This window comes from Ambystoma mexicanum, chromosome 12 (assembly GCF_040938575.1).
Source record: "Ambystoma mexicanum isolate Mex_15411 chromosome 12, UKY_AmexF1_1, whole genome shotgun sequence".
Lineage (NCBI taxonomy): Eukaryota > Metazoa > Chordata > Amphibia > Caudata > Ambystomatidae > Ambystoma > Ambystoma mexicanum.
In genome coordinates this window covers 34,746,306-34,769,836 of record NC_090936.1, presented here as the reverse complement: position 1 = coordinate 34,769,836, position 23,531 = coordinate 34,746,306, and the positions used below count along the sequence as shown (strand labels likewise).

The 23,531-nt window shown below is 47.9% G+C and overlaps 1 protein-coding gene and 1 long non-coding RNA gene across 9 annotated transcripts in view; one reads left to right on the top strand and one right to left on the bottom strand.

Moving 5' to 3' along the window:
* The window catches only part of BEND7 (BEN domain containing 7), a 133,492-nt gene that overhangs the window by 14,133 nt on the left and 95,828 nt on the right, over positions 1–23,531 (top strand). The gene's annotated exons all lie outside the window — the stretch shown is intronic.
* LOC138513223 (uncharacterized) overlaps positions 1–23,531 on the bottom strand; it is a 132,113-nt gene that overhangs the window by 20,468 nt on the left and 88,114 nt on the right. The gene's annotated exons all lie outside the window — the stretch shown is intronic.

Sequence of the window (23,531 nt, the reverse complement as noted above, 5' to 3'; positions counted from 1 at the left end):
ACAACTTAACCCGTCTTTAAAGCTACTGTATAGTAATTAAATTGCGGTATAAACTCATCTAAAGAGTTACTTACATTATATTTGCATTTTCCATTGTGTCTGTGCGTAGGGCAGCCCCGAAATACCACTCCTTCTATGCCGATGTTATTTCTTCTAATGAACGAACATTAAATGGCTTTCGTTTCTGAAATTATATTCATTATCGTTTCTTACGTTATTGCCCCACACCCCCAAAAAGAAGTCTTTCGGGATGGTCCCGGCCTGTCAAGGTCAAATAACAATAGAACCTTATACTGAGTCGTGGGCCATTCCGGCACCCGAGAAAAAAATCAAAGCAGCTGACCTTCACTTTGAACGAGCACACATTCCTAGTTCGCTACATTCAGTGTAAGGCCATCTCACAGGACTCACAGAGCAATCACTTTTATTTACACAATACATAGCTACACATATTCAATGGGCCTGCGACATGAGGAGACTCGAGAGAACAGACAATCAAATTACAATCATTTAAACCGTGATGTCTATTTCTCAATGAGCTCTTCTTTAGGTGGACATGGAACAGAGGCAATGTTTGGTGGCAATGCAGTTGTCCCTTGCACAGGTTCGTTCACAACTCCATGTATGTGCCTATCTAGGACATCAACAATAAGTCTCTCAATAAAGTCATATTGCATATCCTCAAACACTGGTTTGATAACCCATTGTTTACTTCTTTTAGTGAAGGCCTTATTGTAGTGAAGCGTCCCTAAAGTTCCGGTCGTCCTACTTTGTTGACGGCCAACATTATGGTTATGTGCCAAGACCGCTAGAAGAGTCCGATTTATCATGCCCTCCATGCCAAAATGCAATCGTTTTGGCCTGTACTTTAGGCACATATTGTGGAACACCTCCAAATCTCCTGTGTGGCAGAATTCCGTGAGTCCCCTCAAATCTCTTGTTATAGTTTTATCAAATACAATCTTTTCAATGGCTTTGTGAGTGGGTGATGAAGGAATCAACCACTTCTTCTTCCGTGCCTCCTCTGTGGACAAATGGCCATGTTCACAATTGTGGAAATGTTGGTTTGTGGTCCAGCGGTGAACGTTGCTACAGTGTAGCATTACTGACCGCCATTTTTCCAGTAGAATTTCCAACGACCCTCCACATGTTTTTGAGCTCCACCAAAGATGGTTGCTGATTGACTTGGACCACTGTGAAATACCTTGCATATCTTTTTTTTTACCTGCAGCCGACATTTTTTTATTGATTGTTTTTGCAAGATGCCAAACGTCAAATTGGTGATTTATATTTTTGTACTCTTCTCTCATTGTCTTGGCAATTGAAACGTGTCTGTCTGTGGCTATCAGGTCGATCACCATTCCCCGCGATTGTAGTTCTTGCAATGATGCTACAAAGCCAACTTTCTCCATGGCCACTGAGGATGTACTTTGTGACACCTGCACGACCACCGAACTCACAATTTTCTTACTTTCCATGTCCTGAAAGTGGTAGGTGCAGTACTTGGCTGAAAATCCTGGGCTGTCGCACTGTCCATCACCGGCTAGCCTGAACCGTTTGCCCGCGAATGTACTATCAATAGACATTTTTTCCATTCTCCAAGCTTCGCTAATGGCTGGAAATAGATAATCGGTTTGGTATTTGTAGAACTGAGTTTTCGCAATGAAATGGATTCCCACAAACTGAAAGAAAGACTCTAACTTTTTAAAACTTGAACCACTAAAAAGTGCAGCCGCTGCACAAAGTAGATTTCCTGCTGGCAGTTGCCCCAGCATGGGTTGTGCAGACCATGAGAAAGGATGATATTTTGTACAGGTGGCATGTATTTTAAGGTTAGTGCCTCGAATTGCACGAGTCACATTAATCAATGGCTCCCCACATACTTCCCCACCAACCGAATGCCCACATTTCATCCGAATAATAATATCAATCAAACAACTATCGAATACAATGAATTTGGCCTATTTCCTTATACTGTCACTCTGCATCCCAGCTGGTTCGGCCTGTAACGTTGAGGACATGTCACTCGCATGAAAGGTAGAATCTCTGATATCGTCTTCCGCTATGTTCAGTGATATTGATGGTGTTTCATTGTCGTCCACTTCATTCTCTTCCATTGCAACATCTATTCCTTCTCCGGCGATGGGTGAATAAAACAATTTCTTCAACTTTCTCGCGGTCTTAGTTTTTGCGGGTGTGGATTCTGTGAATTGATCTCCGACTGCATCCGAACTACCAGGAGGACATTCACTATCAATGGCTGGATGTGGTATAGCTCTATTGTCAATCACTTCATATTCTTCCCATTGGCACGATGAATCTCCAGTCTCAAGTCCCTGCCAAAAGGTTTGACAAGCAACATCTCTCGTTCGCTTCACTGTCTGTGTAGATCTAGTTTGTACACCCACTCGCAACTAGAGGACAGATTGGAAAAGGGATGTTCAGTTTAAACACAACTTACAGTATTGAACTATTAACAGTGAAAAACAACATAATATAGTGACCAGGACACTAACCTTCTTTTGCTTTCTTTTCTTTGAAACTTTCTTGCCTCGAACTTCAACATCGGGACGCTGTTGCTCCGACTCGTGTGTGCATGTCTCCACTTCCTCTTGCGCTGCAACGACTATATTTTCATGATAAGCACATCCATCACGCACTGACGCTCCATCGACTCCCTGAAACATAGAACTTTCATTAGTATGTATAATAATATTGAAAACACAAAATGTACTTGGGGACCAATACCCACGTACATCTCAATAGCAAAACACGAATGAACGCTTTGTGTAGAACATTCAAACGACAATTATTCACGCATTGTTGATCTAGTTAGATGGAACTGTCAAGATCCATACCTCGGGCTCCTCATAGACTTCCATTGATGATATTATTGAAGATGATGCTTCAGTGACTCCCTGAAACACAGTAATTGCATTAGTATGGTTTTCTATTTTGTTAAAAAGAACATAAACTTTGTGCAGGCGTCAACGGCTCATCTAAATAGACCTGCACAGATGATCAGTTGTCTAAAATAAATAATGGATATCTAAATATGATTCGATTTGCTCGATCGTTGGAAGTGTCACCACCCAGAGATCTGCATCAACTACTAGGGGTGATGTTCTTGTAGAAGAAGCTCCGTCATCTCCCTGAAACATAGTACTTGCGTTAATAAAGAAGGAAGTATAGCGGATGTAATCACGTAATATGATTTCGCTTGATCGAACTGTCAGTATCCATACCTCGAAATGCATAAGAACATCAAGGGACGATGTAACTGCGGTGCACACTTCTGCAAGCTGTTGCGCCGACCCGTAACTGCATGCTCCCCCTTCTTCTTGGACTAATGCTCCATCGACTCCCTGAAACATAGGACTTTCATTAGTAATGAACACAATATTGAAAAAAGAAGACACATAGGAGGGCGACGACAGAAGGACATATCAATGGCTAAAAACGAAAGAAACATTGTGTGTAACAATCACGCTACAAGAATGCAAGATCTGATGATCTCCATCGATGGAACTGTCCGGAAACGTACCTCGAGCATCTGAGTGACATCAACGGTTGTCGTCAATGCGTTGGACTCCTCAGCATCTCCCTGAAAGTCAGTACTTGCATTATTTTGGATAACAATAATTAAAACTGAAAACAAAGACTACAGGACGAGTACAAGGGTGTACCATTAGGTAAAATAATCACACGATAAATTAAAACTATTGATTTACATGCCTAAAACAAGTCAGTGGCAGAATAGCTAAGTAAGATTACCCGAAAGGCGCTAGAAGTGGCTGATGACTGCAATAACGACACAGATGGAGAATCTTCCGCCTTCATATTGAGTGGATACATAAATGGGGAAATTATTGTTAGCAAATGCTACACACTACCGCAAGGCCGAGAGATAAATACGTAAACTTGACTCACCAGTGGAGGGATGTGGACGAATAGAGTGGGAATAGCGGTTGAGAGCAATTTTCGCTTCGCTCGCGGTGTGTTCTTCTTTATTAGCAATGATGTGGAGTACATGTCTGAGCTAAAGTACCTGCTGCAGATGCGGTATCGATCACCCCTCTTGTCCGCAAAGACTTCTAGGACTCTACTTTCAAGCTCAGACGGTGGATATCCGCAATATCGGACCCATTCTCTTATCTGATCTATTGTCTTAGGGAAAACATGCATTATAGTACCTTCAGATTTATTATGGGTCTTCGAAGGGCAACCGCCAATGGAACAGGCAGGCATTGTGGAAAGTTCTGAAAAGTAAAGATCAACAATTCTCTATGAATACCAATGTGTTAAAAAATTAAATGACACATAAAAGGTTCAATGCAAGGTTCGTTTTGGTTCTTGGAACTATACACGTTATTCACATGCGGATAAGTATTTGAATAACTTTAAAAAAAAATAAAAATAATTTGACTAAACTCAGAACATGTGACTAGTTCCTTGCATGTACTGTCTTGAACGAAAAGAAATTGGACGCAAAATGATTATGGTACATGGCCTTACCTTGACGAACAAACAGTTAGATGCAGGGATCAGAGTAGTTTCTTGTCGTAGAACAGGGAGCAGTTCACAGGTTGCAAACTGACGAGTTTCCTCGAAGTGGTCACGGAAGTTCACAGAGACAAAGAGCAGATAACCAGCACCTTCACGGGTTGACTAGCAAAGCGCAAAGAAGTTCTCATTAGAATATGAAGTGGGTTATAAAGAATTCGAAACAGGGGTGTGTTTGTGAATGACGTGTATATGTCGTGGCATTATGTGGATTGCAGGGGGGCGTCCAGCGTGAGGGGGGATGCTTGGCAGGAGACACGGGGTCTGGAGGTAGACATGGGAACAACAACCCATGCTCTATAGACCACTTTGAAGTGTACATGGTCTTTGGCACCTCTTGGCCTTTATCGCTCCCTGACAGCTCCACTTGCCAGCACAAGTACCCCGGTGCGAACTGCCTTTGATAGGGCGGGGGTGGAATGGGGCGGTGGTCGTGCAGACAAGACACAGGAAGACTCGTGAATGGAGACACACTTATGTGGATTGCAGGGGGGCGTCCAGCGTGAGGGGGGATGCTTGGCAGGAGACACGGGGTCTGGAGGTAGACATGGGAACAACAACCCATGCTCTATAGACCACTTTGAAGTGTACATGGTCTTTGGCACCTCTTGGCCTTTATCGCTCCCTGACAGCTCCACTTGCCAGCACAAGTACCCCGGTGCGAACTGCCTTTGATAGGGCGGGGGGGGGGGGGTGGATTGGGGCGGTGGTCGTGCAGACAAGACTCGTTTGCCGCAGGGCCTCACCAAGGAGAGGCCATCTAACTGCATGTAAGAGGCAGGCTGCAGGATCTAGTACATGGAAGGCAGGGGGGTGAGTTTATAAATACCTCACCCTCCCAGGAGAATATATGGGTGCAGTTCACCCTGGAGACCCTGGATGCCTAGGCAGTGAGTCAGCAGCAGGCTGGCCTGTGGTGGCAAGGCGGCACGGGCCAGAGGGGGTCATCTCTGTACCCGGTGCCCAAAAGGATGATTTATTATGATCAACCATATTGATTATTTACCTATAACCATGTTTTGTATCAATAAAATCCAACAACCTTTTATTGCCAACGCTTGAACAAAGTGGTGTGGTAAGTATTTTTGGGGGAGGAGGCAAGGCCGGGAGGCTTGATGCCAACCCGCAAAATAACATATGTATGTCTGCTGCATATGGGTTCAACGGTTATGTGGATTGAAGGTGGGCGGCCAGCGTGAGGGAGGATGCTGGCCGGAGACATGTGGTGTGACAAGACAAGGCACAGGAAGACTATTCAATGGAGACACACTAGATTCATTTAAAAAATCAAAACAACCATTGTTAAAATATATGTTGGGTTTTATTTTAGATCTTAATTTCAATTGAACATAAATAATAAACATTACACATTGTAAAGTTCCAGTTGCAGCACATCCAGGGAAAATCAGCGGTATTGTCCACTGTCGCTGGGGAAATGTTGTCTAATGGCAAGTACCGCACAGGCAGGTATTACTCTCCGAACGCGGTGTCCGAGCCTCCCGTGAAGCCACCAAGTGAAGCAACGATAGGCCACCAGCCTGTATCACCTGTGAAAATGAAAGATGCAAACTGTATTAAAATGACAAAACTTTCTTATCACTGTCGATTCAGGTAAAAAATGTCATTCTGCTTTGAAAAAAATTCTATCTAGAAAATGCACAATATGGAACCAATTTACATGCATTCGAATGATATGTAGATGTAATTTTATATGTGGGAGACGACCATGAAATAGTAGTGGCATCACTGACATCACAACCAGAGTATACTTACTCGTTACTCGGATTACGCGGACGAACAGTGCCGCACCATCATCATCCTCAACACGGTCCGTGAGAGGCAGGCTTCCCTGAACTCTGGCAGCTCGGTGATGCATTGCGGACTTGGCTCGCCTTCCGAAATGTAGGCCAAGCACCCGGAATTTTCACGGCAGCAGCAGTTCTCCTCCTCAGTTGGCATTAGCTCGCACCGATTGCACGTGCACCAGGTGGAGACGCCGTCCATGCGACATGGTCCAGGCTCTTCATCCGTTGACTGGTCCTCCCAACTGCCGTCCGAATCCCCATCGTTTTCGCGTGCTTGCCTTTCCAGTAGTTCTTCCTCGGTGTACTCGGGCTCGTACATATACGGCATTATTGTAGCCATTGTGTGGTAAAGAAAGTAAAATAATTTACAGAGATGGTACAGGTGTTCACAAGGCCTAGAAGCGGCGAAGGTAGCTGACCAGAGCACAGAAACGAGTCACAGAATACTCAAAGTAACACAGAGAGAGTAATGGAATCGAAAATCTGCTGCTGTGTGTTGTGAAACGGTGTGTTTATACTTATTGAGGAAAGAAGCGTCCTCCTGCCATTTCCATGGCGACACTTCATTAGCTGAGGCGCAGCGATTGTTGACACGAAACGTGCTTTGGTGTTGGGAAATGGGCGGTACGCGTCAGGCTCAGGGGCGTGGGATTTGATTTAGTGCCGCAAAAGCAGGTGAGCCAGGGCGATGGGGGGGGAAATGATAGGATTATCAGAAAATGGCGGCTGATTTCGAGTGCGTTAATGGACGAAAAGTCGGGTAAGGTCCATAGGAAAGTTTTCTACGATCTACCGATTTATGCTTAAAAACACATGGCCGAACCGTAGGGACAATAAAAAAAGTCCCGGAACTATCCTTTAAGCATTTTAGCGATTATTGGACATGGAGCAGTCCCAGGGATCGGTTTGCTGGTTGGGACCCTGTGGGCCCTTTTCACCACGAATATGTTGGAGAGTGCGGGGCTACCAAATGTGTCTTTGCAGAGGGTCTCCACAAAGTCTTCCATTTTTCTTGTGTTTTGCTGTTCTCTCACCCCGAGGATGCGGATATTATTTCGGCGGGTGCGCCCTTCGAGGTCCTCGTTCTTTGCTAGGACGGCTTTCATTTGAGTTTCTAGTGTTGTCACTTTGGTGGTTATGGAGGCCACGTTGTCTTCAGCTTCTGAAATTCGTTGTTCCGCTGTGTCTAGCCTGTCCCCATGCTTATCTAGGCAGTGTTGTAGTTGATCAACTTTTGCGGATAGGGAGTCCAGCTTGCAGTCAATGTTTCCTATGCCTGCCTTTAATTCCAGAAGGATCTCTCTGATATCTGTGGCTTAGGAGAGGTCCCCGTCTTGGGGTGGGAGCTCTCCGGGGCTCTGTGGTCCGCCATTTGTTTTTGGAGTTTTAATAATGGATCCTGCCTCGAAAGTCAATTTTCTTTGAGACTTATCTGATTTCCCCATGTTGGTGGCTTTCATGTTGATTTTGACTAGGGTTTTCCTTTGGTTAATCCCGGTTTGGTGAGGTGTCGGGCGGTTCCGTCAGGGTGCTGTTGTGGATAGAGCTAGCCCTGCGAAGGGTGACCGCAGCGGACAGGGGAAGTTCACCAGCCAATTCTACGCGCCCGCCTCCGGGTTGTTAATTTACCTGGCGTTTTTGCCCTTTCCCTGCTGCTGGGGTCAAGACTCCCCGGTTGGCACTCAGTTGGAACGTATGCTGCCTCGCCCCCGTGTAAGTTTTGGCAGGATGCAGTATGGGGTACTGTAGGTTTGTTGTGAATGCTGGGGGCAGACAAGGAACTGTTTGCCACTTTGGACTTGGCTGGCGGCTTAAGGGTCACAGCGGGCTAGCACCAGGGCCGATGGTGTAACGCTCACCTGGTTCCCACGGAGGCGCGGCGTCGAAGGCGCAGAACTCTGAAGATGGACAGGAAGGGCCCCTCTATTCTGGCTTCCCTGGCTCGTTGGATACCCTCCTGTGCGTGAAGAGGGAGTATTACCAACTGTGGAACAATGCTCAAGCCTCCCACTCCCTTCCAACCCTCCACGATACCTCCTCCACGATTCCCCGTGAAGCCTCACCTTAGGGTTTGGAAGGATGAGCTCTCCATCCTGCTTCTGATGCAGGGGCGCGTTGAAACCCAGTTACTTCACTGGATTGAGGATTGATGGGAGTTCAGGTAAGCTTGACTGTTCAGGTAAGGCGCTGTAAAAGTTCTGTTCAAAAGTTCAAGCTTAATAATAATGTTCGTTGTCTAATTGCAGCAAGCGCTAATGCTTATGTCTTTTTCCCCTTAGGGGCCGGGGTTCGGAGTGCCGGAGATATGGCGCCGACCCGAAGTGAAACAGTTCTGGATGAGCGCCCAGGTAATGTCTTTGCATTCGCTCATTCAATGTCTTTGTCTTTTTTCCCCATAGGGGCCGGGGTCCGGAGATGCCAGGAAGCGGCAGGACCCGAAATGCAGTGGGAATAATCCAACAGGTAAGACTTAAAAGGAAACTGAGCTTTCCTTATTCCTTTTCTCCCTCTCACCTTTGTTCTTGTCTTTTTTCCTCTAGGCGCCGGGCGTAGCTGAATCCGGAAGATCGCTGCTGAAGATGGAAGCGCCTTGCAAAGGTGAGTAAAATGCAGCGCTGCAGCGATCGAAACAAAATGCCTTTAAAATGATGTCTTCCTTTTCAGGGCCATTGGAGAAATGACTCCGGGATGCAGATTTAGCAGGTAAGGGCTTTTCTTCTCCTATTCTCTTCCTTTCTCCCCTTGCAGGTATTCCAGGGTGCTGGCAGGCGTGGCTGAAGTCAGGATGCAGGCGCTGACACGGTGAGCGTCCAGCTGCTAGGTGCAGAACAACGCGAAGCATGTGTGGCTGTTTGGGTGGGGTTTAAATAGCCTTGGAAGAAGTTCCTGGTATGTATCCTTCCACCAATCAGGTATGTATCCTTCCCCGACCACACCCGGGTGGTGAAGTAGTCCTACAGGTAAAGTAGTCCCATTCAGGCCTCAAGAGGGCCTGGATGAAGCAGCAAGGTCTGCATCAGGTAAGTGTGCACCCAAGCACTTAAACACATATCCTCTTCTATGAGCCTGGCGCCCGCTATGAGCCGAGTCCAAAGGGCCCCGACTTGGGCCCGCTGAGACTTCCCTGGGGAAAATGATGTCTGCCTCTGGGGTTGCTGGGCCTGGCCTGGCTCCTTGGAGGTAGGCATCATGACAGATGGTCCGGTGGCCGGGGTGTCCGACCCAGTCTGTCCCCCCCTTCTCCCCCACTTGGTGGCCTACGCGCAGACCTCACGAGGTATGTGGGTCCAGCGCTAGTGAGCCAGTCTCTGCTACCCTGTGTGGCTTTAATTGCTGTTTTTACCTCTGGAAGGGGGGGCCACGCCAAGGGTGCGGTGAATCCACGCCAGGAGACTGATTGGGTGTTTACTTTTGGCGTGCTGCTTTAGATGTCCGGAGGCAGGGGTATCCGACCCAGTCCACCTCTGCTCTCGCCTCCCCATGGTGGCTTATGCGCTGATCCGCTGAGGGATGTGGGTCTAGTAGTGGCGAGCACGTCTCTGCCACAGTATGTGGCTTCAATCAATGTTTCTAGCCCCCGGGGGGTGCCACCCGACAAGGGCTATTCGATTCCTCGGTGGGGGACTGATTACGATGTTACAGTTGATGAGGGAGAAAGGAGGGGGGCCGGCTCACCTGATGAAATTTCTTTTTCCTCCGTGCCCCCCCCCCCTGCTGTCTCGTCTGTTCCTCTGATTGCGAGGTACGCCGGGGAGCCGCAGGCAGGGTAAGCGGTCTCCGGTCCCCACCTCCGCAGTCCTCCCGCAGGGGAGCGCCAGACGCTGGGTCTGTGTGCCCTCCCGGGACGTCTGCTCGGCAGTTGTGAAAACCGCCGGGCGGGGGCTTCCAGCCGACACAAAAGCCGCGGGCGGGATGCTGGTGGTGCCCAGGGCATACGGCGGCGCCGGTGCCCCGCCTCCCGCTCCGGCCGCTCTTCGGATGTCATTGCGGGTGACCGCTTTGGCGTTCTCCGCACCTCGCAGGCCCCAAGCCTATTCGGGGGTTGTGGACCGTCTCGCTGCCGTTGCTGTCTCTCGGTCCGCTGCGTACCGCCCAGGACTGCCAGTTAGGTCACTGCGGGGGGGGTGTATGGCCCCTGGCACCGTGCTTTTTCACAGGATTTATTCGGTGCGCTCGTAGAGCTCACTTCAGAGCCGCCATCTTGGCTGCGCTCTAGCGCCCTCTTGCGATCTACAGCCTGTGAGTACGGTCTAGAAGCAGCATTGCCTTATCACAGTCTGGGAGGAGCTTCTTGAATAGGCTGCTCATTTAATCCTGTAGGGCTTGATCTGAGAACGAGTGAGGCGGGGACCCCTCTAATTCTCATGTTATTTCTCTGGGCCCTGTTTTCGATGTCATCCTGCTTGAGCATCATGCCTTTGTTCTGCTCTTCCAGGACCTGGATCTTCCTTCGCAGGTCCGTCAGTTGTCTTGCATGCTCCAAAGAGTGATCTTCTGTTTCGCTGACCCTGTGCTCCAGCTCCTCCATCCGTTTGTCCAGGTGCTCTACCCTAGACGAGATTTCCGTCATGCAATTCTGGAATTCAGATTTGATGTCTACCAGGAGAGATTGGATATCTTCTTTCGTGACCCATTGACCCACGTCTCTAGAGTGAGTGGGACAAGGAGCGTCTCGTCTCTGGTTCCCTGCCTTTGTTGTGTGACTGCAACATGGTGGTAGTGTCTGCAGATTTTTTTTTGGAGTTTTTGTTGCTTGACCATTATAATAGGGGTTAATGTTTTCTACTCGGGTCTGGGCACTGAAGGCACTCTGGACTTTTTTTTAGATACGGATTGTTGCTCAGCCTCCACTCTTGGCCCCCCCCGGTAACTGGCTTTAGGTAGAAGGGGAGAGTGTCTCCCTGTAGTGGGGAAAGGAGTTGAAGGGATGGATCGTAGCTTGCTCAGATCAGGTTCTTTGCTCCTAAATTGCGGTTGCCAGGGCTACCCATTCCCACCTCTTGTTGCGTTCATGCTAATGCGCCCACTGTTCCTGCGCCTCAAGTTTGGGGGGCAGTCTCTGATCAGGCCTGGATTTGTGCCTTGCAAAATAATGCCAGGACCGGGTGTTGCTTACTGCTGTCCCTCTGTGGCTCTGGAGGGCACAGCACTGGTCGCATGTTGGGACTTGGACTCTTCCCCACTTCGGTCCCCGTTCCTATGCTTTCTCCTACACAGAGCGTTCCGTGCCTCTGCTCCCAGACCCCAACCTGACGGCTCCTTACTTCATTATTAGCCAGCTGGGCAGTGTGCGTTGATTGTGGAAGTCGTGCTTCCTCTTGCAGGGCTGATGGGGTGTCTCTGGCAGAACTAACGGTCAAGAGCGCGTTCTCATTCCCTGTGGCGGGTGCCATCCTGCGCACTGCTGTTAAGGGCGGGCTCCATGTCGGGTCCGCGATTTCAGGGCTTATGTGGGAGTTCCTCGCTTCTGCTCTCTCCTGGCATCCCCATGAGTTTCTCCTAAAGGTTTGCTGCATCGTGGCACAGGATAAGAGGCTGCTCTAAGATTCTGAGACTAGTGAAAGGTATACCTCCTGGAAGTAGAGAAGGGGTTGACAAATAAGCCTAAAAGTCTGACAAATTGTCCTGTTCGCTATAGTCCTCCACCCCTCGGTCCTCCCCCACTCTCCTCACCTGATTCCAAGTCCTCCAGGTGTAGCTGTCTGTGAGACAGGTAGTCCTTCTCGCTCTCTTGTGTGCCGTGAGCCTACCTCGGGAGGAAGCGACAGTGAGTGCTGATAAACAGCAGTCCTGGGGCCCCCTTCCCGCGATCAGGCAGTTAACTAAGGGAAAAAGCCTTGACAGGCAGAAAAAACCCTTCGGCGAGATGTGCAGCAGAGTAGCGTGTCCTGTCAGGAGTAGGAAGGTCTCGGAGTCCTCGAAGGTAAGCAGTTGAATGAAGTAGACTGAAGCGGGGTAGCGAGCAGATGAATTTCAGACGAAACACAATACCGCTGGGGTTCCGCCACAGGCAAACGCCTTCCACCGAGAGCTGCGCAGGGCCGGGACCGGCAAAGAAGGAGACCGCAGCCGGAAGGCAGAAGGAGGGGGCGGGCGCAGAGTGAGAGCCGCAACCGGCAGAGTCAGCGGGAAAAGGGAGAAAGAGAAGAGAGATGAGCGTGAAGGCAAAGGGGAGAGGAGAGGAAAAAAGGGAGATGGGCTGCGAAAATGGGCGGTCCTGGAGAAAACGAAGATTGGCCAAAATGGCTGAGAGCTGGAATACTAGCGTTTAGACCCAAAGGAAGCAAGAAACGCACAGCCAGGGGGTTGCAACGCGACAGCCGCTGGGGGAGGAGGAGCTAAATACCTCACATGCGGTCGCCATGTAGAAAAAACCTCTAGACCGGCAATTACGCTGGGGAAAAGACGTGGCGGAACTATCCGCTTGGCTTCCTACCTCGAAGCCGCCAACGCGGATTTAAACGCCAAGTGTGGTGGCGGATGACGCAAATTTAGAAAGATTCATAAATCATTGTTTAACATAAATAGTGACTTTTGGGTTCATTCAGCAATGCTCTACGTGCTTAAATTACTCCATGAATCCTTTTCCCCCACATAAATGCTCAAAAAGTTACAAAATGTATCCTTGGTTACCATGTTAAGCAAGCATTCCCGACTATAGCCACAGTGTTGATTTGAGAGATCTACACTCTCCTCACTGTCACTGGGGGAAAAGACAGTGCATTTGAAAGTCAGAAAGGAACCCATCACTGCAATAAACTGTACAACACGTCTTTGAGTTCAGTTGTCCATCCGTAAAGTACCCCCTAAAACAAATCTGATTGTTGCAGGTACCTCGGTATACCTTGCAATGGCTAGTTTCTAAACAGTGTCGCCATTAAAAACTATGCAGTCTTACCCTTCCTGAAAAGTCTGCTTATCTCAAATTGGCATTTTAAAACATGGCAATCGCGCATTCCACTGCAAAAACAGTTATCAACAGTTTCTAAAGCTTTGACCGTCCCAGCTCGTTTGCAAGGAAGAGAAGAGCCATCATGTCTGGACGCAGCAAAGGAGGTAAAGGACTTAGCAAAGGCGGCGCCAAGAGTCACATGGAAGTGCTCAGAGACAACACCCATGGCATTACCAAGCCTGCCACCCGCTGCCTGGTTCACCGTGGTGGAGTCAAGCGCATCTCTGAGGAAACCCGTTGGGTGCTCGAGGTCTCCCTGGTGATCGGGATGCCGTCGCCTACACAGAGCACAGCAGGAGGAAGTCAGTCGCCGCAATTGATCTGGTCTGTGCTCGAAAGCGCTAGGGACGCACTCTTATGGATTCTAGGGTGGAGGACTCCCACAGCAGCAGCACCACCACAAACCCCAAAGGCTCTTCTGAGCTTCTCGGCCTTCCATTCATGGTCTTTTGTACTCCCAATAAATAGGCAGTGAACGGTTTTAGTTGTCAACCAAATAAAAAGGTCAAATGGAGAACAATTGGACTGTTCAATAATACATGAATGTAATAACCACAGGTAGGAAAAGCCCATTAACCACCTTAGACACTAGGGTCGAAATTCATATTTGTAACATGTAAAGTGTGTCTAATACATGGCAAGAATATATACACAAATATTTTCTTGACTGTAAAAAGTGTGGCACTTTCCTAATCTACCTAAAACATATATGCATACATATACATACACTGATAAGCAATTGTATTCCACATTGCTGGACAATTAGACAATGATATTGGTTGCCATCCACCTTGTACACTGTTAGAGAAGGTAACGCTAGTCAGTGGTGAATATAAAGAATCACAATAAGAAAAAGAAGCGAAAGATGAATGAATACATTTTTTTCAAATAGTCAATTGTGGAATGTAACCTGAATTGACTTAACAAACATTAGATATTAATCCCCATATCTTGTTTTTCTTGGGGAAAGTATCCGAGTAACCATGGCTGGGATCCACGATTGTATTACAATACAATTCTTCTTTTAGGGAAGTGCCTCATTTGTTTAGGAAGAACATATATTAAAGAAAATATTTGTGTATATATTCTTGTCATGTATTTTTCGCCTACCCTAGACACACTTTACGTGTTACGATAATACATAAATGCCAAATAACAAATCTTTTAAATTACAAAACACCACTATTAATCATCTTACATATATACTGTAAAGGCATCCTGATGTAAGACACAGACAACAGATTCAACTTTCTATGAAAAGATGTCTTTGTTTTTTATGTCTGAGGCCCTTGGGCGATCTTGCGTTATACAAAAACCAATATAGATAGATAGATAGATACATTAGATTAGATAAGATAAGATAGATAGATAAATGTCAGGACGAAATAAAGCCTAACTTGCCCTATACTAAGGTGGGATTTCCCTTCCTAAGCAAAACTAAGGATAGTCTGTGTCCATCAGTTCAAAGGAAAAGTCTTTGTCCAAAACCTATACTTGCCCTCACAACTAAATCTATACAATGTGCTGAGCTCTTCCAGCTCTTTGGCTTTCTTCAACTTCCCCTCTTGTCAAGTTCAAATCAGTTCCACAACGCACTTAGGGTTTCCTTCTCCAAATTCAACACAATTCAACAGTTCCTCAAACAAAAGGCCTCTGGGTTTCCCTTACTCAAGATTCAACACAGTTCATAAAATCTTGGGGGGATCCTTCCCCCAAGACCCTGACTCCTTCAGCTGGCAAAAGCCCAAAAGTCCATTCAAATCTTCTGGCTCACACAATAGTATCAGTTCACGTCTTGTTCATTCTCAATGGGACATTCGGTCTAGGCGCAGTTGTGGGACCACACGGTCCACCCACTACAGGTCACGCAACCGATAGCCTTGTTTCCTTGGCTCTTTTAAAAAAGGGGTTATGGCAGGAGCTGTCAAGAGCCTCTCTCGCTCTGAGCGGCCAGCAGCACCTTGGACACTTTGGAATGGCAGGAGTCTTGGCTCCAGCGTCTCCCCCGCACTCCTGCTTGTCCCAGCTTCCCTCCAGCTGGTTTATCCATATGCTGCATCCTTGACCTGCTCCTTCTCTCGCTCCTTCTCCTCCTCCACCCTCTTATATACCTGTGGCTTGCTAACCGGCTGCAGGTGGCAGTCCTCCGCATTGATTGCCTGACTTTGGTGAACCTCATTAGTGGGACATGGCTTGCTATTGTAGTAGAACTCAAAGAGCCCCCGTCCTCATCTCCGTGTCAAAGTGGTGTAAATACAAGGTAGTGTGCATAACTCCTAGTTGTTTCCTTCTCTTCCCAATCTTTTGATAAAAGGTCTGTGGGACATTTTGTTCAGAATAAAGGGTCGTGGTCTGCCAATAGCCTACAAAGGCAGGGGGAATATTAGATTTACTTTGACAAGCGTAAGGGGATACTGTGTCTTACCCAAAGATGTCCTCTCCCGACTCCCTAAGTTCCCTCCACCCAGATGATCCTCCCTCGCATATCCATCCCCAGGGTCGGGATCCGAATCAATGGCCGCCTGAGTAGAGTATCCCGGGGTAAAGGAGGAGAGGACGCCCTCAGGTTCCTCACAATACACTTAACATTTCCATGGAACGACGACTCCTTAACCCCTTATTTCAGAAATATTGGCTATGATTGTCATGGAGCCCGCCTCCATACATTGTAAGTAAATGTGGTCAGATAACGAAAACCAACAAACTGTACCACATGGAGAAATCCCTCAAAGTGGATGCATCTTGTGATGAGCAAAGGCTTGTATTCCGCTCCTAATTACTCTTGTAAGAAGTTTGTGAATAAACAGAAAAGGCAAGTGAAGGGAGCCTCCTATCTTGAAGTAAAATCAAGGTCTTTTTGTTGTAATGTTTGGCACTCTAAAGCATCACCTACGCGCATGCAGGCCGAACACCACAGCAATAAATTATAGCAGCACTTCCCATGCTTCTGCTCCAACGTACTCCCAAACTTCAAATCCTGCTGCCGCTGGCTATTCCGCCCATCTCCCAACATGATCTGTGACTACGCATGAATCCCTTGTGTTCTAACAATGTTTGAATCCCCTGTATTTAACTTGTTCAATTCCAGGAATCTCATGTTGCTGTGCCTTTCTCAGTCACTGTTCGTTTGAGCAAATTGAATTGTGAAGACCGATTTTTAAAATATCTATTCTCCGCTGGTGTGCCTGGGTTACTTGCTGTGGGGCAGTTAACAGTATAGATCCTGATCGTTTTCATCCCAGTCTTGCTTTCTGCTATCCTAACAACGATCATCCCAGTTCCCAAGCATGATGTTGTGGCAACGCACTGGAGTGAAATGCTTGTAATATTCCTGCTTGGAGTGGGAAGTTTCAAAATGTGTAGGATCCTGGTGTTCCGAGCCTCCCGGTGTTCCCAACCGTGGCCAGAACACACCCTTTGAAATAAATGCAGAAACCCGGCTACTAGAAGACAAATGTAGGGGAGGACTGGCCGCGAGGCCCTCCTCACCTGCAGCCTTCTCCCCAGGTGAGGACCGTGGCTCGGTGGGCGTCCCCTCATGCCACCCGGGCCCAGGTGGAGGAGGGTTCACCCGCCGACGACATTGCCCACACGTATCCGTTCCCTGCATATACAAAAATTCAGTTAGGCCTAGAAGCCATCTTGTCTAGCAAAGATGGCGTGAGTTCAGCACACTGTAGCGCGGCCCCCACCTTTGGAGGGCTTTCCAAGCATCCCTGCCGCCGCAGCACTATGGTAGATCCGCTGCGAGCGCGTTCCCATGAGAAAGCCGGGTATGAGCTAACCCGAGATGCTAACACTGTAACATTTCGTCGTTCACAATGTAATACTGCATCCCGTGTGACCTGGTCCGCGAGGCCAGGGCGACGCAGAAATGAATTCAAGTAGTGATATTAGTGAACTGCTCTTCTTAAACAGAATCTGCAAACTATGAATTAGCCATAAAAGTGAAATGTTTATATGACTTCACATTGTGACTGTACTAATGCTGCTAGATCACAGAGAGAGTGTCTTTAAGTCATATGTAGACACATGAACCCCTATATATCGTCTTAAGTCACCCATAGTGGCAACCGTCAATCTCTGTGGTCCATAACACAGTTCTACCTCATGTACCGTCGAATGTATATAAATACTTAAACACTGTAGTAGATATAATACCATGTAATGAAAAGGTACTCGGACCGAATGTATTGAAGAAATGTGTAACAAAATTGAAATATAAATGTGTGTTTGAATAAGATCAAAATAAGGCAAAACATTATAAAAGTTCTGCATTCAAAAGTCAGCAACGCACGAGGAAAAAACCTTTGTGAATATATGCAAGGCCATTCTCCCTCCCACCCTACGAAGCCTGCCAGATGAAGAAGCTAAGGCATGTGCCGCGCTCCCTCTCCTCCCCCAACCAAGCTGGAGCCGCTTCAGAGAATCAGAGGCCCCAGTACCGCACCCAAGGCCACAGCCCGCCACCTGTGTTATTTACAGCACGGTAATAAACCCACGTCTGAATCCACAGATCTACCAGCACCCTCTCGTAAATCCCACAACCCCCCTAGCCCACCCCAAGAATCATGACCCCGTGCAAAGACGACCCCCAACGCTGGGACAAGACACAGAGACTCATTTATATAATAACTTCTAACGCAGCAGACAGACATGTATCATTCGGCCCAGGCCCCAGAGCCCAGCCCCTCGACCTAAAATACTGGTCAATAGGACACAGGTAAATCTCACCCCAACCGACAACCACCAGACCTCTCACGAGGTGCATTCCTCATGTGTTGCATTTATTTTATAAGATAAACTGCTGAGCGATTTATTGGTGAACTTAAATGTCGTTTCTTGAATAACTGCAGTGTGCATGGCCTAGGGCAAACGAGTCAGGAAAGGTATTCATCTTTGTCACAGGCTGCCCCAGCGAACCAACACCGCCCGGATGACCTCAAGCCGGCCTGCCAGGCCCAACCCTACCCACGAGGCTGACCAGTGACGTCCTCCCACCCGGACCAACCGAGCTGCAGCAACACCTATAGTTAGTCGACGCCACCCAATCCCAATTAACTTGTGCCCCCTATAGTGTGTAGGTTCTGATGACGTTTTTTGTATTAGAAATACGCCTGTCTTTGCTATTGTCAGACAGAGCGCTCTCGGAGGTTGCAGAGTTCTTTGCATGCCATATTCTTTTGATAAACTCCCACTTACGCTCACCCGCACTCTGTCTTGGCCTTATTCCCATTACGGGAGTGTCCATTATTGTCTCCCATTGCGGGGAGGATCGTGCTAACTTGGGGGCGCTTCCTTTCAGTGGTGACCCCGATAGCGTGATATTTCCAAATTATTTTTCATGAACTCCTTTTAACGACCCCCTTTTGGCACGAGAATCTCCGGTCAAAAAGGGAAACGCACGGTGAGCCGGCTCCGGGAAGCTACCCGCCAACGGCGACCGGTACGCTTAGAAGTGCGCACTCAAACTAGAAGGGGTACGGGATCCCGGTTGCAAAATCCCCTTTGAGTACCGCTCGCCGGAGCCGGGGCTGACTGTTGAGCAGAAAGGCAACACCGCCTGGACGGACCCAGTTTCGGAGACTATCGGTTCAAGACGGGCACGTGAGTACCGAGTGCGAGCGATCATAAAGGGAGAGGGAGGGGAACTTGTGAACAGGAGAACGTGGGCAGATAGAGGAGGGAATCACGGGTGTCTACTAAAGACAGGTCTTAAAACTTTCTTATCTTTTCTTTGCATATGGCCATTAGGAGTAAGAAGTAAGTGAAGAAGTAGAAGTGACGGGAACCTAGCTCCGAAAGGGGGTGGAAGGCGGCGCCGCATAGTGCTATCTAAACTAGTACTGGGAATATATGAAGAAGTAAAAAATAAGTTATTGGTGTCTGGCAAAGGGAGACACTTAGGATACTTTTAGTGATTGCTACTCTTTCTATTTCTTTCGTTTCCGTTCCACGGGGTAAGGGGTGAAAGTGAAAAGGGTGTAAGATAAATATACTTGTAGGAGAACTATAAAGTAGGGAGCACATTTGTAGGAGTGGGGATTAAGTAGTGGCACGTACAGACGTGAACACAGTAACCTTAGCAGAAAAACAGGGACAGCTGGCCAGGGAGGAAAGGGAGGAAAAAGACGAGGTGTGAGTGGGAAAGTAATGTGAGGGGTGCGCGCACCGTGTGAGTATTGGAGACGAACGGTTGACCGCGAGGTGGTGCCAGAGAGTGTTGGCCATAACTAGTAGTTGATTAGTTGCAAGGGAAATCACATGAGAGTGTATGGGAATGGGAAGGAGATGAGCTATGGTGAGTGAGAAAGGATTTGCGCAGTGAATAAAATTGGGTGATATCTTTGAGACGTCCGCTCTTGTCTGTGCCATAAAGGTATACATACACATATCTACACCTAACTAAAAGTAAAGGAGGTGGATACGGTCGTTGCTAGTGATTTAGAATATGGGGGCAGAAACTCCCTTGTCACATATTTGTACGAGCTTACCGGGATACGCTGAACGAATCAAGAAATACCACGATCAATGGGTAACAGAATTAAAAGGGGAAGGATTGCCCCAGATTTGGCCTGAGGGGGGGTCTTTTGAAAAAAGCGTTCTAGACATGGTACGAACGTGCATTCACCTCAAGTATAAGGGCAAACAGTGGCAAAACAGGAAGGAGATATTAGATCTCTGGAGACTATTTGAGGAAATACCCCCACCCAAAGCTCCGGCACCAAATATTGATCTACCTTCCACCACAGATAACCCATTGATGATTCCAAGAGAGGAGAAGGAACAACTAAATACAGAACAACCTGTAGAGGTGATTAGTTTGTACCCGATATTACATAAACCGGCCCCCGCAGCAGGATATAGTGATCCTACTTATGTACCTCCCCCTACAACTACTACCCCCCTAAGACCAACAGCCCCCCCACCATACGAAAGCACTAGAGAGCGTGCCCAGACAAGCACGCAAAGAGGGGACATAGAAAAGCTAACGAGCGATTTAGAATCGAGGCTCTCGATAGCAAAGGATGAACTCTCAAGAATAAAAGACATATGTGAGCGTACAGCAGGCACTCCCACTCGATCAGGACGTGTATCCAGAACATCAAGTGAAAGTAGACAAATTGAGGAAGGATGGAAAAAGGGTGAAATATTGTTCAGAATTGAGGAAGAACCGACAAGAATAATACAGGTGGAAACACCAGAGGGGAGCATCGGTGATGTATCACGACAGACAGGGATCAGAGAGGACCTGCTATGTGATGTCCGAGGCGAAATAGGTGAGAGTGATAGGTTGAGTATGGCAGTAGGAGGGGAAAGCGAGGAGCTGGACGGTGCATGCTCGCTAGGAACAATAGATGACGAGTGGATGGGACGACTAAGGAATAGAGTGGGGAGGATGGCGTCATTGGGGTCAGCGACGACCAAAGTGGGTGAGGGCGCAACGTTAAAAGGGAAATTACAACTTCCACTAATACACAGAGGGGGAGGCAGACCAAACTATATACCCTGGGCCCAGATGGATAAAGCTAATTTGATGAAGTTATTGCCCCCGTTGTCCGGAGGGGCGAGCAAGTGGATATATGCATTCGAGAAACATACTGCCGGCATACCGCTGGCAGTAGGCGATGTGAAAAGCCTACTAGTATCAGCAGTAGGAGATCAAGCAGACAGGGTATGGGTTAAGGCTGGTTTCCCGGCAGTGACATTAGATTGTGACCGTCATGATGGAGCATCTTTTAATACAGTGCGGGCACGGGTTTGGGATGCGCTGCGGGAGACGTTCCCAGATACTCCAGACTTACAGTCAGTAATGCAGTGTACAATGAATGACGGGGAAGATGCTATGGATTACATTCTCCGGGTGCAGGAGATGTGGAGAGCGGAAACGGGCACACCCTGGCACCAATCCACATCTCTATTTTATTTTATCATTAAGAGAGGGCTCCCAAAAGAGGTGCAGAAGGCACTCGATAAAATAGCGGGCATTGAAGCAAAGGGGTGGCCAGAGATCCAAAGTATAATAGTGCACCATTGCAAAAGGATAAAAGAGAGAGAGAGGGAAGTAGCACAGAAAAGGTTGGCAGACGAGGCAAAGTTGGTACAATCAAAACTGGTGAAGGTTGCAGCAGCAGTAGCAGGGCTCCCACTCATGAGGGAGGGAGACGAAGGGGAGGAGGGGCAGATAGCAATACAAGGGAGAATAGCAGCTAATTGGGCCGGACAAGGCCAGCGACAGTGGAACGAGCAAGAGCAGAACGGAGGTCTAGCGTGGCAAGAGTGGGCCCCACGAGGGGGAAGAGGTGGGTACAGGGGCCGAAGAGGAGGACAAGGGTATGGAGGAATGGGAGGAAATGGGTGGCAGGGTCCCAGAGGTCCACAGGGGAGCTGCTGGAATTGTGGGAGATGGGGACATTACTCAAGGGAGTGCAGAAGCAGACAAAACAACGGGTTTCAGGAGACAGAGCAGTACGGTCACCCCCACCCAGGAAGCCCATACGGCCTCCCCATGGGACAATACCAGCAACCAGAAAATGCAGGACAAAGAAGTAACGCACAACTACACGGACATCAGTACAGAACACAAAACCACCCACAGAGTAATGACAATATACAATACACGCCAGGTAACACTTTCGCCACAGTAGCTAATGGAGCGCCTGCCCCAGCACCTTATAGCGGCGTGTCAGTAGTTTCGGGGAACATTTTTGATCAAGGGGGGGCAATGAGACACCCCGCATAGGACAGCCCACAGAGAGCACTTGCGTGTCCAGTACTATCTACGACCCACAATGCATCAGAGGAACCATTGATAGGAGCGCAGATAGGAGACAAGCAATTCATATTCATGGTGGATTCGGGAGCGGAAAAATCATGTATTAAAGAGGGCCGGTTCCCGTTATCTAATAAAACTTTAGAGACGCAGGGGTTCTCTGGGGCTGTAATTGAAGTTCCTTACACAGAGGCATTGGATGTGACAGTGGGGGGTAAAACAGTGAAAGCACCCTTACTGTATTATGAACGCTCTCCCATTAATTTGCTGGGGAGGGATCTCTTAAGCAAACTAAATATGACAATATCATTCACAGAAAGTGGTATCGTATGTTCAACACCTGGCATATGTCCCCTCCGCATAATGGCAGTAATACATGGCCACACAATCATGCAGGAGATCAGAGGGTTACCAAGAAACGAGGAGATGTTTATTGAGGGCATGAGAACATTGGCTCTTATAGTACCAGAATTAAAAAGGATGGATTGGAGGATCCCAGCCGAATTCCTTTTTCGCCCCATAGTGAGCCCCGACACAGCTCCCGGGTCAGTGCTATCGTTGGATTTACACGCATTACACGTGTCAGCAAACAGAATATGTGTGATTGGCATTGACATGGAAGGATGCGAGTGGCGGACAGTACTGTGTACAAATGCAAATATCCCACTGCGGGAGCTATCGGACGAGGAGCTATTTTCCGACACTGAGACAGATGGCGAAATAGTGATGGAACTAGCAATGCCGTGCGACATTGTAGTTACAGCCAGAAAAACTCAAGTTGAATTAATGGCAGTAGTAGGAGCACCACATGCATTTTTTGATGACGACATGAGGTTAGTACCCACTAACATATGGACAAATGGCCCCCACGATGTGGGGTTATTACATGGGGTTCAGCCTGTGGTAATAAAACTGAAACAGGGAGCAATTCTACCCCGGGTAAAACAATATCCATTGTCACGCGAAGCAGAAGAAGGGATCAGAGAGACAATAGATGCACTGCTAGCGCAAGGAATAATAGTGCCCTCAAACTCCCCATGTAACACATGCATTTACCCGATTAAAAAGGGGAAGGGAGGTTCATGGAGGATGATACAAGATTTACGCCCACTCAATGATGTGATTCAGAAGGAGTTCCCTTTAGTCCCGAACCCGGCGACAATACTATGCAATATTCCAAAGACAGCGTCCCACTTCACGGTCATTGACTTGAAAAATGCATTTTTCTCGATTCCCTTAGCAGAAGAAAGCAGGTACTTAACAGCGTTTACACTAGGGGGGAGGAGGTTCGAACATTGCAGACTACCACAAGGATATTGCGAGAGCCCAAGCATATTCAACAGGATACTACATGAAGATCTGGGGAACTTGTCTGTAGAAAGCACGGTGATTCAGTACGTTGATGATTTATTGGTTTGTGCACAAACTGAGGAAGAGT